Below are 14,463 nucleotides of genomic sequence, written 5' to 3'. Positions count from 1 at the left end.
TCCTGCGGGAGGAGAGGTCACGGAGTAGCCCCTGCCCCGGGAGACAGAGAGCAGACGGCACCCATCTGCCCGGGGAGGACAGGAACGGAGGCAACCAGCCCAGGCCTCCGTTATAATGCAGGTCAGTGAGCACTGGGGAAGCCCCTGCCATCCAGAGCTTTCAATCCCCCACGGACAGATCTAAGACCGCCTCTGGGGTCAGCGTGCTGTCATCTGGAAGCTCCCGGGACTGTCCGCACGGGCGCTGAGAAATCTGGCAACACTTACTTGTAGTTCATGTCCTGACTTCGAGGCTGCCAGGCCCCTCATGTTCCCCTTGGGGAGAATGGCAACGAAACGGTCCCCAATGGCCCCTGAATCACACCCTACTGACTGGGCTGAGGGTGGGCTGACCCAGGAGACTCAGAGCCAAGGCCTCAGCTCCCTGGGTGAGGGAGAAGCCACCGCCAGGCTGGCTCCCCGGCGCCAGGGGCTGCTGCCTACCTTCTATCAGCAGCTCCAGCTCCCAGCTCAGGTGGGCGGGCTGGTTCCTCCTCTGGACCTGTTCAGCCTCGAGGGCCATGATGTCCCCCAGCAGCTCCTCGAGGAACTGCTGGGGGATGTGTCCACGATCCTAGTGCAGGAAGAGGGGTGGGTGAGGATGAGCACCATGGAACCCGCTGGCCTGCCCCGCCCCAGTGCAGCTACCCTCGTTCCCCAGGATGAAGGGCCTCCATGCACCGGCTCACTTCCTAGAGCACAGCTGCACAGAAGGGGCTCCAACACAGGGTCCCGCTGGGAGACCGACAGCCACTAAAAGACGTGCTGACCCAGAGGTAAGAGATGAAGACCCATGAGGCCTCAGTGGTGTCTGAGCAAACTGACGCCCAGCACAGGGCCGTAAAGCCAGTGACAGGAGGACGGGCGGCTCTCAGGCCCCTTCGCTGGGGTACCATGTCTTGGAAAGGCCGCAGGGACTCCCAAATCACAGCTCGGCCCACATCCTCGTTGCCAGCAGAGACCCTTACTGCCAGTCACCCACCTCCATCCATCCTTACAGAAAGCAACACGGCAGTCAGGCCCTATCCGTTTGTTTGGGTTTTTTAACATCCTATAGAATAAAAGCCTAATATGCTAAGTGTCTGGTCATCCATTCAACCAATGAAAGCATAATACACGAATGATATGCTAAGGCCACTCAACAGCTTGCTATGACATGCACTGACCACTGGGAGGCAGACGCTGCAACTGGCAGGTTGGCTTGCTGCTGGGGTCTGGCTGATTGGGACTGAACTAGACAGGCCTGACATGCCCTGGGGCCCTCCTCTGGTCCCTCACCACTAGCCAACCTCCCGTGTCCCTCCCCGCCCTGATCATACACCAATGGAGTCCCACTGCCTCGCCTATGCCCTCTCGCAATCCGGGACTCCTCAGGGGCTGTCAGAGAGCCAGTTTCAGCCGAATTCCCGCAGGCCAGGCCAAGGGACCCCAATGGTGCAGGAATTCGTGCACTGGGCCACTAGTGTGTATATATATATATATTTCTTTTAAATATACTTTTATTGATCTCAGAGAGGAAAGGAGAGGGAGAGATAGACACATCAATGATGAGAGAGACTCATTGATCGCCTGCTTCCCACAAGCCACCCCTGGGCATGGAGCCCACGACCTGGGCATTGGCCCGGCCGGGCAGGCCCTGTCTCTTTTGAGGGCCTTCACTGCTGCCCACTTAAGCCACTGAGCTTAGCATATGACTCTTCGCTGGCAGCAGGTCACTGTGTCGGCAGCAGCCCCCGCCCAGTAGCAGAAAATCAGAGAAGGGCACCACATAAACCTAAAGCGGCCCCCATCTGTTGTACACAGGATGCGAGAGTGTCTGACATGTACAGCCTCGTCTGGTTGGACGAGCGCACCTGCTGACAGGTGCGGGACTTCCCTGAGCCCGTTTCCCTAACGAGGAAGGGGTGGGGCTCAGATCTATCCCGGGTGTGAGGGCTGAGCCTCGGCCTCTCAATTCCACGGTCACTCCACTGATCTGGGAGCTGGAAATAAAATGGCTGTTCCGGTGAGTTTTTGTTCAACACCCAGTTGCTATGTGAACAGGTCGCACACAGCCTCTTGGAAAACCAACAGCCCTGGGCAGTTTCCCGGAAATGAGGGCTAAGGCACAGCAAACAGTACTATGGGCCCCTGGGTGTCAGGCACATGCTGGGTGTGGGACGCATGGCTGGTCCCTCGCAGGCCCCCTCAGGGGAGGAGTCCGCGGGGCCTATTCCGGTCCCAGGGCCCAGCACACACGGGGAGCCGGTCAGCTCTTTCCCCTCATCTCTGCTCCCGCCCAGGAGCCCTCCCAGAACCACAGGTGTCCTAGGGCTGAGTCTCCCCCCAGCGCCTTCACAGTTTGGGAACACGCATGCACCCGACGTGTCCTTGCTCTCGGTGGCAGTTTCCCAAGGCTGGCCCCACGCACGGTTCCAACAACTGGGAGTGGGCGGTAGCTCCTGCTTTTCCATCTCGTGTTCACTTTCCCGCACCGGCCAGAACCCAAAATTCATGGTAGAAGGGAAGCCGTGGACCTGCCGCCAGTGGACACGGTTCTGGTCAAAGCCTGGCAGCGGGAAGGGTTTGCTCACAGACTCGGGAGTCACCTGGGCACCGTCTCTCTGCCCATCCCTGGCCCTGCGCCAGGTGCCCTCTGTCCTTGCACATTCACTCCTCACAAGAGCCCCGAGGGGGAGGCAGGGACAGTCCCTTCTCACACAGGAAGAGGCTCTGCACTCACCGACTCTACGACCAACTCTTCTCACTCCAACTCTTCACACCGACTCTTCACACACTGACAATTCACACCGACTCCGCACCACCAACTCCGCACCCACCGACTCCACACCCTCCAACTCCACGCCCACCGACTCCACGCCCACCGACTCCGCACCGAACATTCCACTGTCTCCATGGCCCCCCAACCAAACTGCTCTAGGCCCTGCATTCTAACCGTCTCTGCCAGAGGCTCATGCCCCATGCTAACTGCTTTGGAATACACAAAAATTAGGACACCCTCCCCATGAAGCTTAAGATCTAGCTGGCACATAAAATGTAAAGAAACATAAAGGTCATATTTATAGATCCTATACCACTGTAAATGGAAATTAACCACTTCATTCTGATATGTCTGTCTATGTTTCAAAAAATTATTTTTTCCCATCAGCCACATTATAGAAATTTGATCTGTTCCTTTCAGGGAACACATTCATTTTATTTTGTGAAGTCTTACCTAGAGAGCCTAGCTCGGGAATTCTCCCCATCGACTGTCAATAGTTCATACATTAGAACCCCTGAAGTCCACCAGTCAATTGCCTAAAACACAATTTGACAGACCACTCACTAATGTGTAGTTTATAAGAAAAACGAACAAAGTAAAGCTATATATTTGAAAAATATTTTATATATATATTTTTTTTTAAATATATATTTTATTGATTTTTTACAGAGAGGAAGGGAGAGGGATAGAGAGTTAGAATCATTGATGAGAGAGAAGCATTGATCAGCTGCCTCCTGCACACTCCCCACTGGGGATGTGCCCGCAACCAGGGTACATGCTCTTGACCAGAATCCAACCTGGGTCCCTTCAATCCCCAGGTCAACCCTCTATCCAGTGAGCCAAACTGGCTAGGGCTATACTTTATATATTTTTAAAAAATATATCTTTATTGAGTTCCGAGGGGAAAGGAGAGGGAGGGAGAGAGAAAAACATCAATGATGAGAGCATTGATCAACTGCCTCCTGCACGCCCATAATGGGGATCAAACCCCCAACCCAGGCATGTGATGTGCCCTTACTGGGTATTGAACGTGACCTCCTGGTTCATAGTGTTACTCTCAGTCACTGAGCCATGCCGGCCGGACTGGAAAATATCTTAACAAAAGGACTTTGTACATAGCTTTCTGTGCAAGGAGTACTAAATTAGCACATGTAAGAAAGACATTTAGAGAACAAATATACAGGTACCCTCAAAACAGAATTTAAACATTTAGGCTGCCAATCAATTATTTCTAAACTAGTAATGATTTTACTTGGGTTAATTAAAAAACTCGTTCTTAATTTAAGATAAATTTAAATTGTTTAAAGTAGATGAAATCTTTGGACTTAGATTGGGGGTGGGGGGAGAGTACTGATTAGCATTTCGATTCATTATCCAGCTCCAATGACTGTCATAAAATTACTGAAAGTGAATCTGGACAAGCAATGGGTCCGGGCTGCTGGTCACTCCTTGAGCCAATGAAGCAGAGACAGGGCTGAGATCATTTATTCCATGAATGCAGCAGAAGGAGAGAGCAGCAGGTCACCCACAAAAGTCTGCTCTACCCCCTGTCCCCACCTCCCATAAGCCAGCTGCTTATCTTGGGTAGAAGGACAAAGATCCCATGGGAAAGTAGGAACTTCAGGCCCAGGAAAGTAGGAAGGTATAGTGGTTACAGGTTACAGGCAACTCCGGCTGGGGGTTGGCAGAGGCTGGGTGGCTCCGGGACCAGATTACAGGCAACGAGGTTGCTGATCTAGAACTTTCTCAGAAAGGAGGGTGGCCTGCATTCCCTTGTTAGCGCCCATGTCCCAGGGCAGACAACTCTCCACCAGATCAGAACGTGCTTTCCCTCATTAGAACAGAACAATCATGGTTAACAGAGCACCATTAATATTCCTTGTAATCATAGCGAGTCCCCAACAGTCTATTCCTGCCCCGAACAAAAGAACAAAAATGAAAAAAATCCCACCTAAAGTGGTTACTTTTTCATAACTATCTCAATCAATTCCTCGTATAGAAGCTATTCCATAAATCTAACCACCTTCATTTGTGGGATTTAAATTAATGTCCAACAAATGTGATCTAACCTGGAAACAAATTTATAGATGCAGTGACCTGAACTGAGAACACAGCAAATAACATATAATTTAAGGAGTCTTGATATATTGAAAATTATTGCATTATCATTATGCAAATCAAGATTTCAAGAACAGTTGAATTGATGAATTTATGGCAATGAGATATTAACTGGATGATAAAATTTGAAACTCTCTGCTCCCAATTTTCAGGGCCAACATTTTAGAGAAACGATGCAAACTTTATGAGCCTAGAGCTCCTTTAAGGAAAATACATAAGAATGAGACAGAAAACAGGATGAGGCCGACTGAAACCACAAGAGTGAGCACAAGCCTGGCACAGTGATGAGCACCTTGCACACATGGCATCTCATTCAATCAACTCAAAGTCATCAAGGTGTTCCATGAACTCCCATGGACTGAGCTGTACTTTGGACCACGGGTATGCACAAAGGTTAGGGGTATGCACAAAGGTTAGGAGTAACAAAGTTTTCTTTCCTAAAAATTGGTTCCATGACATGGCCGGTGTGGATCAGTTTGTTGGAGCATCATTCTCTACACGGAAAGTCTGTGGGTTCAATTCCCGGTCAGGGCACATACCTAGGTTGGGCGTTCAGTCCCCAGTGGGAGTGTGTATGAGAGGCAACCAATTGATGCTTTTCTCTCACATCAATGATTCTCTCTCTCTCTCTCTCTCTCTCTCTCTCTCTCAAATCAGCAAGCACACCCTCGGCATAGGATTTAAAGAAAAAATGGGTTCCATTAGGTCTTAGTAGGTAATTTTCAAATTTCCAGTCATAAATTCTTACCAAAGTCCCCAATACTTTCAAAGAATACCTTAAAGGGAACTAAACCAGCAAGACCATTCTTTTATTTAGACAAACAGTTTTACCGGCACCTGAGTCTGGTCAGTGTGGCCCAGTGGTTGAGTGTCAACCTATGAATCAGGCAGTCATGGTTTGATTCCAGGTCAGGGCACATGTCCTGGGTGTGGGCTCAATCCCCAGGGTGGGGGGTGCAGGAGGCAGCCAATCAATGATTCTCATCATTGATGTTTCTCCGTCTCCCTTCCTCTCTGAACCCGATATATATAAATTCCCTTTAAAAAATAAAATAAAATAAAATAAGGAAAGGAAAGATAGAGGACGCCCTGACTGGAGAGGGCAGTGGGTCTCTGCTGTGGCCCCACGTAACAATACCTGGGGAGGTTACATAGACAAGCCCCTCTCCTGCTGGGCTAACGCCTCCGGTCCTGGTGGGCCCTCTTCCAAAGTGGTCAGAAGGTCTATGGTGATTCTGCTGCACAGCCGCGTCCAGCACCACCGGCTAAGTGTGGGGGATGCTGATCTCACAGGGACTCACTGCACAGGGGCCCCTCACAGGGTCTCACCGCAGAAACACAGCTGCCATTCGATCCCTCGCAACTCTTGCTAACCAGGCCGGGCACCCAACTCGCGGCTCCAACTACCTCCCACCCTTCCACGGTGGGTCCACGTCCACAGGGAACTCACTTCCGCTCTGAGCAATTTCCTCAGTTTCTCCACAGGCTCAGGCTCACAGCCCGGAATCCTCTGCATGTCACTGTTCTTCAGAACCAACATCGTGTCCAGCACACAGCGAACCTTAAAAACATAAAGAAAAGAAAGAGAGAGCCATCCATTTCAAATTGTCATCACTTCAACTTGGGAAGAAACAAACCAACTCTGCACGTGGCCACCACTGCTGATAAACCCGATGGTCGCAGGCAGACCATGCCCACTCCAGCCTCTGCAGCCTTTTAACATGACCCGGCCCGGCCCCCCGCCAGACCTCCACCGGGGCCTGGACCACTGCCCACAGAGCTCCCCTTCCCTCTCCTGCTCCCCTCCACCCCGCTCCTCCCACTGACTCTCCCCCCTCCCTGCACTGCTCCCTCCTGGCCCTGTGCTCTGAGCCACCCCTCCTCTCCACGACATTGGCCATTCCTTCCCCACCCCTGGCCTGTTCACTCTTTAACTTTTCAGCTGGAAAGAATGTCACACTGAGAGAAAAGTTGCAAGAATGATACAGAGACCTCCCAGACACCCCTGTCTGAGATTTCTCCAAGTATTCACTTTTCAGTGATAGAATTCACACAGCATCACACCCACCCATTCACAGTGTCCACCGCGTATATTAAGGACTGTGCCTCCAACTCCACAATTTTAGAACATTTTCATAGCTCACCAAAAAGCAGCTCCAAACACAATTTTTTAAAATATATTTTATTGATTTTTTACAGAGAAGAAGGGAGAGGGATAGAGTTAGAAACATTGATGAGAGAAATCGATCAGCTGCCTCCTGCACGCCCCCTACTGGGGATGTGCCCACAACCAAGGTACATGCCCTTGACCCGAATCGAACCTGGGACCCTTCAGTCCACAGGCCAAGGCTCTATCCACTGAGCCAAACTGGTTCGGCTAAACACAATTTTTCAAAATCTATTTTTATTGATTTTTAGAGAGGAAGGGAGAGACAGAAACATCAACGATGGGAGAGAATTATTGGCTGCTTCCTGCATGCCCCCTGCTGGGGATTGAACCCCCAACCCGGGTATGTGCTCTTGACCAGAATGGAATCCATCAGTTCATAGGCTGATAGTCTATCCTCTGAGCCAAATCCACTAGGGCGCTCCAAACACAATTTAACAGCCATGTCCCAATTCCCCCAGTCCCCAGCCCTAGGCAACCAGGAGTGTACTTCTCATCTCTACTGACTTCTGTGCTGTTTTATTTCATTTAATTTTTTAAAATATATTTTTATTGATTTCAGAGAGAAATGAAAGAGAGAGATAGAGACATCAATGATGAGGGAGAATCATGGATGGGCTGCCTCCTACACACCCCACGCTAGGGATCGAGCCGGCAACCCAGGCATATGCCCTGACCTCCTGGTTCATAGGTCAACGCTCAACCACTAAGCCACCCCAGCCGGGCTCACCTATTTCTTTTTGCATATTTTACTGTGACCACGAAAAGCTTGACGTGACCGTGTGGGTCACTTCTCTCTGTCTGATGGGGAACCCACTTATCCCACATCAGCGCAGCTCTCCTTGGGATTGGGGTTGTGAGCCCCCCAAAAACCAGACAAGCCATCCTTACTGAGCCCTGAGGGACCCTGAGGTCTCCCCAGCTGCAGACATGACTGCCTCTTAGCAAGGACCCTGGCGATGCTCAGGCAGGGAGAGGCGCTGGGTCCGCCTCCTGAGGGTTTTTAGGGGGAAGGGGGGGCGGCCCCGGGAAGGTCTCCACAGAGCCCACAGCACTTTCCCTGGTGTGTCCTCTCAGGGCTGTGGTCTCCACTGATTGGTGGCGGCACCAGGACTGGGCTCATCATCCCAGGCAGCTGGTCCTGAAGACGTCCGCATGTGGGCTGGGTAGCTCATCGGGCCTGGAGCTGCAATCCCAGAGGCACAGGGTGGTCTCTAAGCAGAAGACCGTCCCTGCGGCCCCTATCTCAGCCCTGCGGGGTCCTCTACACTGTGACCCCCAGGCTCAGGCCCCTGGGGTCCCCCTGACTCGCTGGAACAGGCCGAGGGAGTGGGTTCCCTTTCCGAGGGAAGCTCTCCGCCACTCCCGCTGCCATTCGGGAGCTTCAGAAACCATGGGCTGCCCTCGCTGACTCCTCTTAAGGACGGGGGGGGGGGGGGGGGGGGGGCACGAAAGGAGCCACAAGGATGGTCTGAAATTCCATGTGGAACCAAAAGCAGGTTCTGGTGGGCAGTCATGTCCTGGGCCAGTATCTTCCCTGACAAAGGTCAACTTCGATCTTACTGAGCCCGTTGTCTGTCTGCCTCTAAGACAGTGGTTCTCAACCTTCCTCACGCCGTGACCCTTTCATACAGTTCCTCATGTTGTGGTGACCCCCACTTTCATTGTTACAAATTGAACATAATGAAAGCATAGTGATTCATCACAAAAATAATATGTAATTATATATGTGTTTTCCGATGGTCTTAGGTGACCCCTGTGAAAGGGTCGTTCGACCCCCAAAGGTTGAGAACCGCTGCTCTAAGCTAACACACCCGTGGGATGTCTGGTAACTTGTAACTTCCCTTTTCCCGACCCCTCAGGGCACAGCCATGGCCCCATGGCAGAGCCCACAGATCCCCCCCCCTCATTGTTATTATGTTAATTGTCCACTGTTAGCTGTTAACTATCCTGGAGCCATCTATGTAAAGGGAGCATTTGTCCATCATTTCACTTTTATCCAATCCCAGAGGTACCCCCCCCCCCCAGCACCATACCAATCCATTGTTGTTCTTCCCCAGTTGTCAACAGTTTGGCTCAAATAAACTCACATTCTTCACAGGTTGGAATGTTTTTATGTTAACACCCTCCTTTAAAGACCTTGGGACAACCACGCCTGGTCCAGACAGCCGGCCCCAGGGCATGTCTATCCCGGGCATGTCCCTCCAGCCGCGGGGGCACATATGCCCTCCAAGAGGCACTGGCACAGCTGCCCTCTGAGGGGGTGAGAGCCCTCCTCCCTCCCCGGTCAGCCTCCCCTCCAGCCCCCACGGCTGCACCGCCCGCCCCACGACCTGGAACATTCTTCCCTTTCTCTCAGGTCCTTTGAGGATCCACCCACAGTGGTCCTGAGCTGGCATTCTCCCAGCCTCCCAACTGGGCTGTGCCTGGGCCTCGCTGTCACCATCACTGGGGACCCTGAAGTCAGGGACACCTTTCGGGCCCCATCTGTGCAGACTCCGGCACCCCAGGCCTCCAGCTTCGGCTGCTCCTCCCCCCTCTACCCTGACTCTCCTGCTCCTCTTGGCTGAAGGTCACTTCCTCTGGGGGGTTGGCTCTGGCCCCCAAGACATGGACAAAGCAGCCCCATGTGCCCCCCATGGCGCCCGGCCTTCCCTTGCTCATCGCAGTCGGTCCGGGGTCCCTCCCGACAGAGGCTGGCCCAGGCTCAGCGGGCTCCGTGTGAGGACACAGGCGACAGCAAGTGAGACGGCCCCCCCTCTCTGATCCGCTGCCCTGACCCCCTGTGGCCTGTGCGAGTTCCCTCCGGGCTGTGAGCATGGAGGGAAGGCAGAGCGGGGCAGGGAAGGGAGCGGCAGGTGGAAAGGAAGCGGCTTGCGCAGACCAGAGGCACTGAAGGACCGAGGGGACGGCCCCAGAGCAGGGAGCCGCCCGACTCCTGGTCCCGGCCACAGCCCTGGGGCTGGATCGGACCTGCCAGCTTCTGAGGAGGGGGCCTCAGCAGCCCTCTCCCGGCCGCTGGTCCAGGAGCTCCACCTGGAGGCAGCAGCTGCGGTGGCCGGGCCTCGCCTGGCCTCCAGTCCCACCCTCACCCGCTGGGCAGTCGGCCAGGACGCCCCGAGCATTTTGACTCTGGGAGTCAGCCTGGGCAGAGGCGTGGTCCAGGTTGCTTTGGGGGTAAAGGGAAGTGCGGGTGGAGGGGGAAAGGGGGAGGCAAGGGGAGGATGAAAGACTCATTAAGGGGAAGCAAGTTCTCCAGGCGAGGAAGCACCTGGTTCGAGCCTGTCTTTAGAGGTCACGGACGCTGTCGCCACCTCCTGGCCACGGGCGGAAGTGGCTGTTGGCATGGGGCACGTTGCCCACCTGGTGGCATCTTTGCCCAGGTGAAGCCTGGAGAGCGGAACCAGGGACTTCCCCTCAGAGGAGAAGTGAGCCTCTGCTCACCACAGGCGACTTTCTGAGTAATATTTCAAAACACACTTGGAGGCTCAGGGTTCTTTCAAGAAAACGCCTCTAAAACCACAGACCTGCAGGGCACGGAATGAGTGATGACCATGCCCCTGGTGCCCCTTGTCACTCCAGCACTGCCCCCGCCTCTGTGGTTGCCCCACCCTTACCACTCACCACCTCCCAGACGGCAGCTTGCACGGTTCTCAAATCCACAGCGAGACATGCACTGCACATGTGAACCGGGGGCGCCCCCAACACGCGGGGGCACGTGTGCTCCTATGGCACAAGGCCCTGCAGTGTCTGCTGCTCTGTACAGCTGGGGGTTGCAGATCTAGCCATAAAAACACAGGAATCCTAGTTAAATTTGCATCTCAGATGAAACGGGCTTTTTCATTATGTTTATATGAATACAATACTTAGGGTATATTTATAGTTAAAAAGTTATTTGTTGTGCCGGGCCAGCATCGCTCAGTGGTTGAGCGTTGACCTATGAACCAGGAGGTCACACAGTTCAATTCCCGGTCAGGGCACATGCCCGCCCAGGGTATGGGCTCGATCCCAGTGTGGGGTGTGTAGGAGACAGCCGATCCATGATTCTCTCTTATCATTGATGTTTCTATCTCTTCCTTCCTCTCTGAAATCAATAAAAATATATTTTTTAAAAAACTGAAATTGAGATATTTTTTGGTACAGGAGTTTCCCTTCCCTATGTGCTTTCTGTCCCTGTCACTCCCCCAGTGTGACCAGGTCCCTCTAGGCCTGCTCCGCTGTCTCAGCTCAGGCTGCTATGACAATACCACAGCCTAGGGGCAGAGGGGCCCTTCCACACAACAGGAACTCATTCCTCACAGTCTGGATACACCCAAGGTCAAGGCCCTGGCAGGTGGGGTGTCTGATAAGGCCCCCTTCCTGGGCCACGGGCACTGTCATTGGCTGTGTCCTCACATGGCGGAAGGCGGAGGGGATCTCGGGGTCTGGTTTAGAAGCCTCTCCCCCGGCCTGTGGACTGCTGACCACGTCCTCCCGTGTCCTCAAGGGCCGTCCCTCTGTGTGCGTGAGTCCCAAACGCTTCTTATAAAGACACCAGTCGTGCTGGCCCTGGGCCACCCCAGTGACCTCTTCCCGGCTGGGTCACATCTGTCAGGACTGTCCCCTAATAAGTGCCCCATGAGACTCTGGGCTTGGGGCTCCAGCCTGTTCCTGGGGGGGGGTGGTTACAATTCAGCCCACAGCACAGATGCTGGAGCTTAAAGCAGGCGAAGCAAACAGTCTGGGAGTCTTGGGGTCTCAGGGCCCAGCGACCTGAGCACAGCCTGGCCCAGCAGGACCCTGACGCCAGGAGCCCTGGCCGGGGCCGCCCGTCACCCCAAACCACTGCAGAGACACCCCAGCCCGGCTCACACAGAGCCTCAGGCGCCTTCCCAGGAGGCACATAGAGGCTCCAGCGCCCAGGTCAACACCCAACAGCGCAGCCCAGAGCAGATGTCGCACGGATGGGCTCATGGCCAAAGCCTTCCCCTTTCACCCCCTCCTCCCCCGAGAAGCCACCCTCCCTGGGGGCTCCAGCTTCATTCAGCAAAACTGTTCTTATAAACACTGACCCAGATTCCCAGCTCAGACCAGGACGTCCCCAGGCAGTCGAGGATGTGCTGGGATGAATTTAAATGTTGCTTAAAAGCAGAAAGCTTGAAAGCAAACTTGGGCCACTGTCTCCCGCGCAGAGGATGGTGCAGACACCAGCCAGAGATCTCGGCCCAGGCAGGGCCTGTCACGGCCACGTGCCCTGTCCGCTCCCCCGGCTGGATGCTGACTCTCAGAACCACTGCAGAAAGCTCTGGGTTTAAACTTTAATGAACCTGCATTCTCTCCTAGATCTTGTGACCTGATTCTCCATCCTCTGTCCGGGAACCTACTAGTACATGCTAGCAATAGACTCACGTTCCGCTTTAACCTCAACACCCCTCACACAGGGCTTGACCCCAAAGCAAAGGATGTAGGGAGGAGGAGCAGGGAGAAACCAGGGACCCACACAGCAGTTGGGGTCACTCTTTGCTTTTTTTGCTTTTTTATTGATTTCAGAGAGGAAGGGAGAGGGAGAGAGAAACATCAATGATGGGAATCACTCCCCCTACTGGGAATCAAGGACCCGACCCGGGGAAGGGGCCCTGACGGGAAACTGAACCACGGCCTCCTGGTTCCTAGGTCGATGCTCAACCACTGAGCCACGCTGGCCAGGCTGGGTCACTCTTCCCTTCTGGAGTCATGGAGGTCAAGTGAGGGGACAGTCCAGGCTAGTCATGCCCAGGACAGTGTGGCCATGAAGACACTGACCCCCAACTCCAGGGAGGGTCCCAGCTGCTTAGCTCTGGGATTCTGCTGCCCCCGCTGCTCCCCACCAGGAACTTACCGCCAGGGACCTGCCGCTCTGGTCTGGGGGACGGGCTCCTCTGATGACTGGCTCTGGCTTGAGGATTCGCCAATGGGATGGCCGTGCCAGACCTTCCTCGGGCTGCCAGGACCCCCAGGATGCTCCTGCCTCCCCCCCCCCCCCACGCTCCAAGTCAGACCTTCGTGGCTGACCAGCAGTTCCCTCGCACCTCCCTCCTCATGTCCCTCCCAGAGCATTTCCCACAATAAAGCATTTGATCTCCCTGCTTCTCGGGGAGACCAGCTGCTCACCCCCACCTCCTCTGGCCAGCGCTTCCCTCCCGACCACTGCAGGCCTCCCGCCTGGCCTCCCTCCCACGCCCACCGTCTGTGCTCCAGACTGACCACCACCCCCGGGCCCCTCGCTCCTGCGGGGCTCCATCCATTCCAAGTAACACGGAAGAAGCACCGGCCCTGCCGCCCACCCCACCTCCGACCAGGTTTCCCACACCCGCACTCACCCACGCACCCAGGCTGCCTCCCTCACTCTGCTCCACTGCTCCCTCCACGCCTCGCTCTCCCCACCCCTGCAGACACCGGCCACTCCTCTGCAGGCCTTTATCTCTGCTCCTGGTGAGATGGCCTCACCTGCTCCCAACGCAGGCCCCTGCCCTGTCCTGTTCCATTTCCTTCCACAGCAAGGATCACCTGGAACAGAAGAAATGACTCGCTGATTTACTGTCGGGCCATGTCACCCATCGCCAGCCCCCGCCCCCCCACCCCGACCAGGTGAGAGCAGAGGTTCACTGCTTTCGCTCACCAGCAAAGTCCCAGGCACCGGAAGCACCTGCCTTCAACAGGGGATGAGATGGAACGGATGGAAGAAAATCTAAGAGATGGCCCATCTTCATCCACTAGCGATTTCCCAAGAAGACAACAGAGGGGAGAGGAAGAAAGAATGAAATAGAACTTTCCAGAATGAAAGAGTTCTCACTGTGAAGGATGACACCAAACCTCGAGAGGGACCACAACAAAAATAAAATAAATTTTATCCAGAATATATAAAGGCCAAGGGGGTAGGGAAGTGGAGGGGGCCAATGTGGGGGGCAGGAAAGGGGACATCTGTAATTCTTTATACAATAAAAATAATTTTTTCAAAAGGAACTTGTGGAGCTGTAACCGGTTTGGCTCCGTGGATAGAGCGTCGGCCTGTGGACTGAAGGGTCCCAGGTTCGATTCCAGTCAAGGGCATGTACCTTGGTTGCGGGCACATCCCCAGTAGGGGGTGTGCAGGAGGCAGCTGATCAATGTTTCTCTCTCATCGATGTTTCTAACTCTCTATCCCTCTCCCTTCCTCTCTGTAAAAAATCAATAAAATATATTAAAAAAAAAAAAAAAAGAACTTGTGGAAATTAATGAACAGAAACTCCACTTGGAGTAGAGAGCATTTGCAGGGGGAGCTCTCACACCCTACCTGCCAATCACCCCAAACAGGAAGAGACTACTTCCCATCTCCATCACTTGTTCCTACTCAGCTACTCCAGGAGGAAGGAGGATCTTC

General features: G+C 53.9%; 1 long non-coding RNA gene across 1 annotated transcript; it reads right to left on the bottom strand.

Annotated features, from left to right (window-relative positions):
• Positions 1 to 6,373: 6,373 nt before the first annotated feature.
• LOC132214066 (uncharacterized) lies at positions 6,374 to 13,970 on the bottom strand. Its single transcript, XR_009448210.1, has 4 exons — positions 13,723 to 13,970; positions 13,551 to 13,610; positions 10,710 to 10,866; positions 6,374 to 6,479 (listed from the first exon to the last, which is right to left on the bottom strand). It is a non-coding gene; the product is annotated as an uncharacterized LOC132214066 (long non-coding RNA).
• Positions 13,971 to 14,463: the final 493 nt, after the last annotated feature.

The sequence above is a fragment of the Myotis daubentonii genome, chromosome 1 (genome assembly GCF_963259705.1).
Source record: "Myotis daubentonii chromosome 1, mMyoDau2.1, whole genome shotgun sequence".
Lineage (NCBI taxonomy): Eukaryota > Metazoa > Chordata > Mammalia > Chiroptera > Vespertilionidae > Myotis > Myotis daubentonii.
The sequence above is the reverse complement of the archived record's forward strand: the minus strand, read 5'-3'. Positions and strand labels throughout refer to the sequence as shown.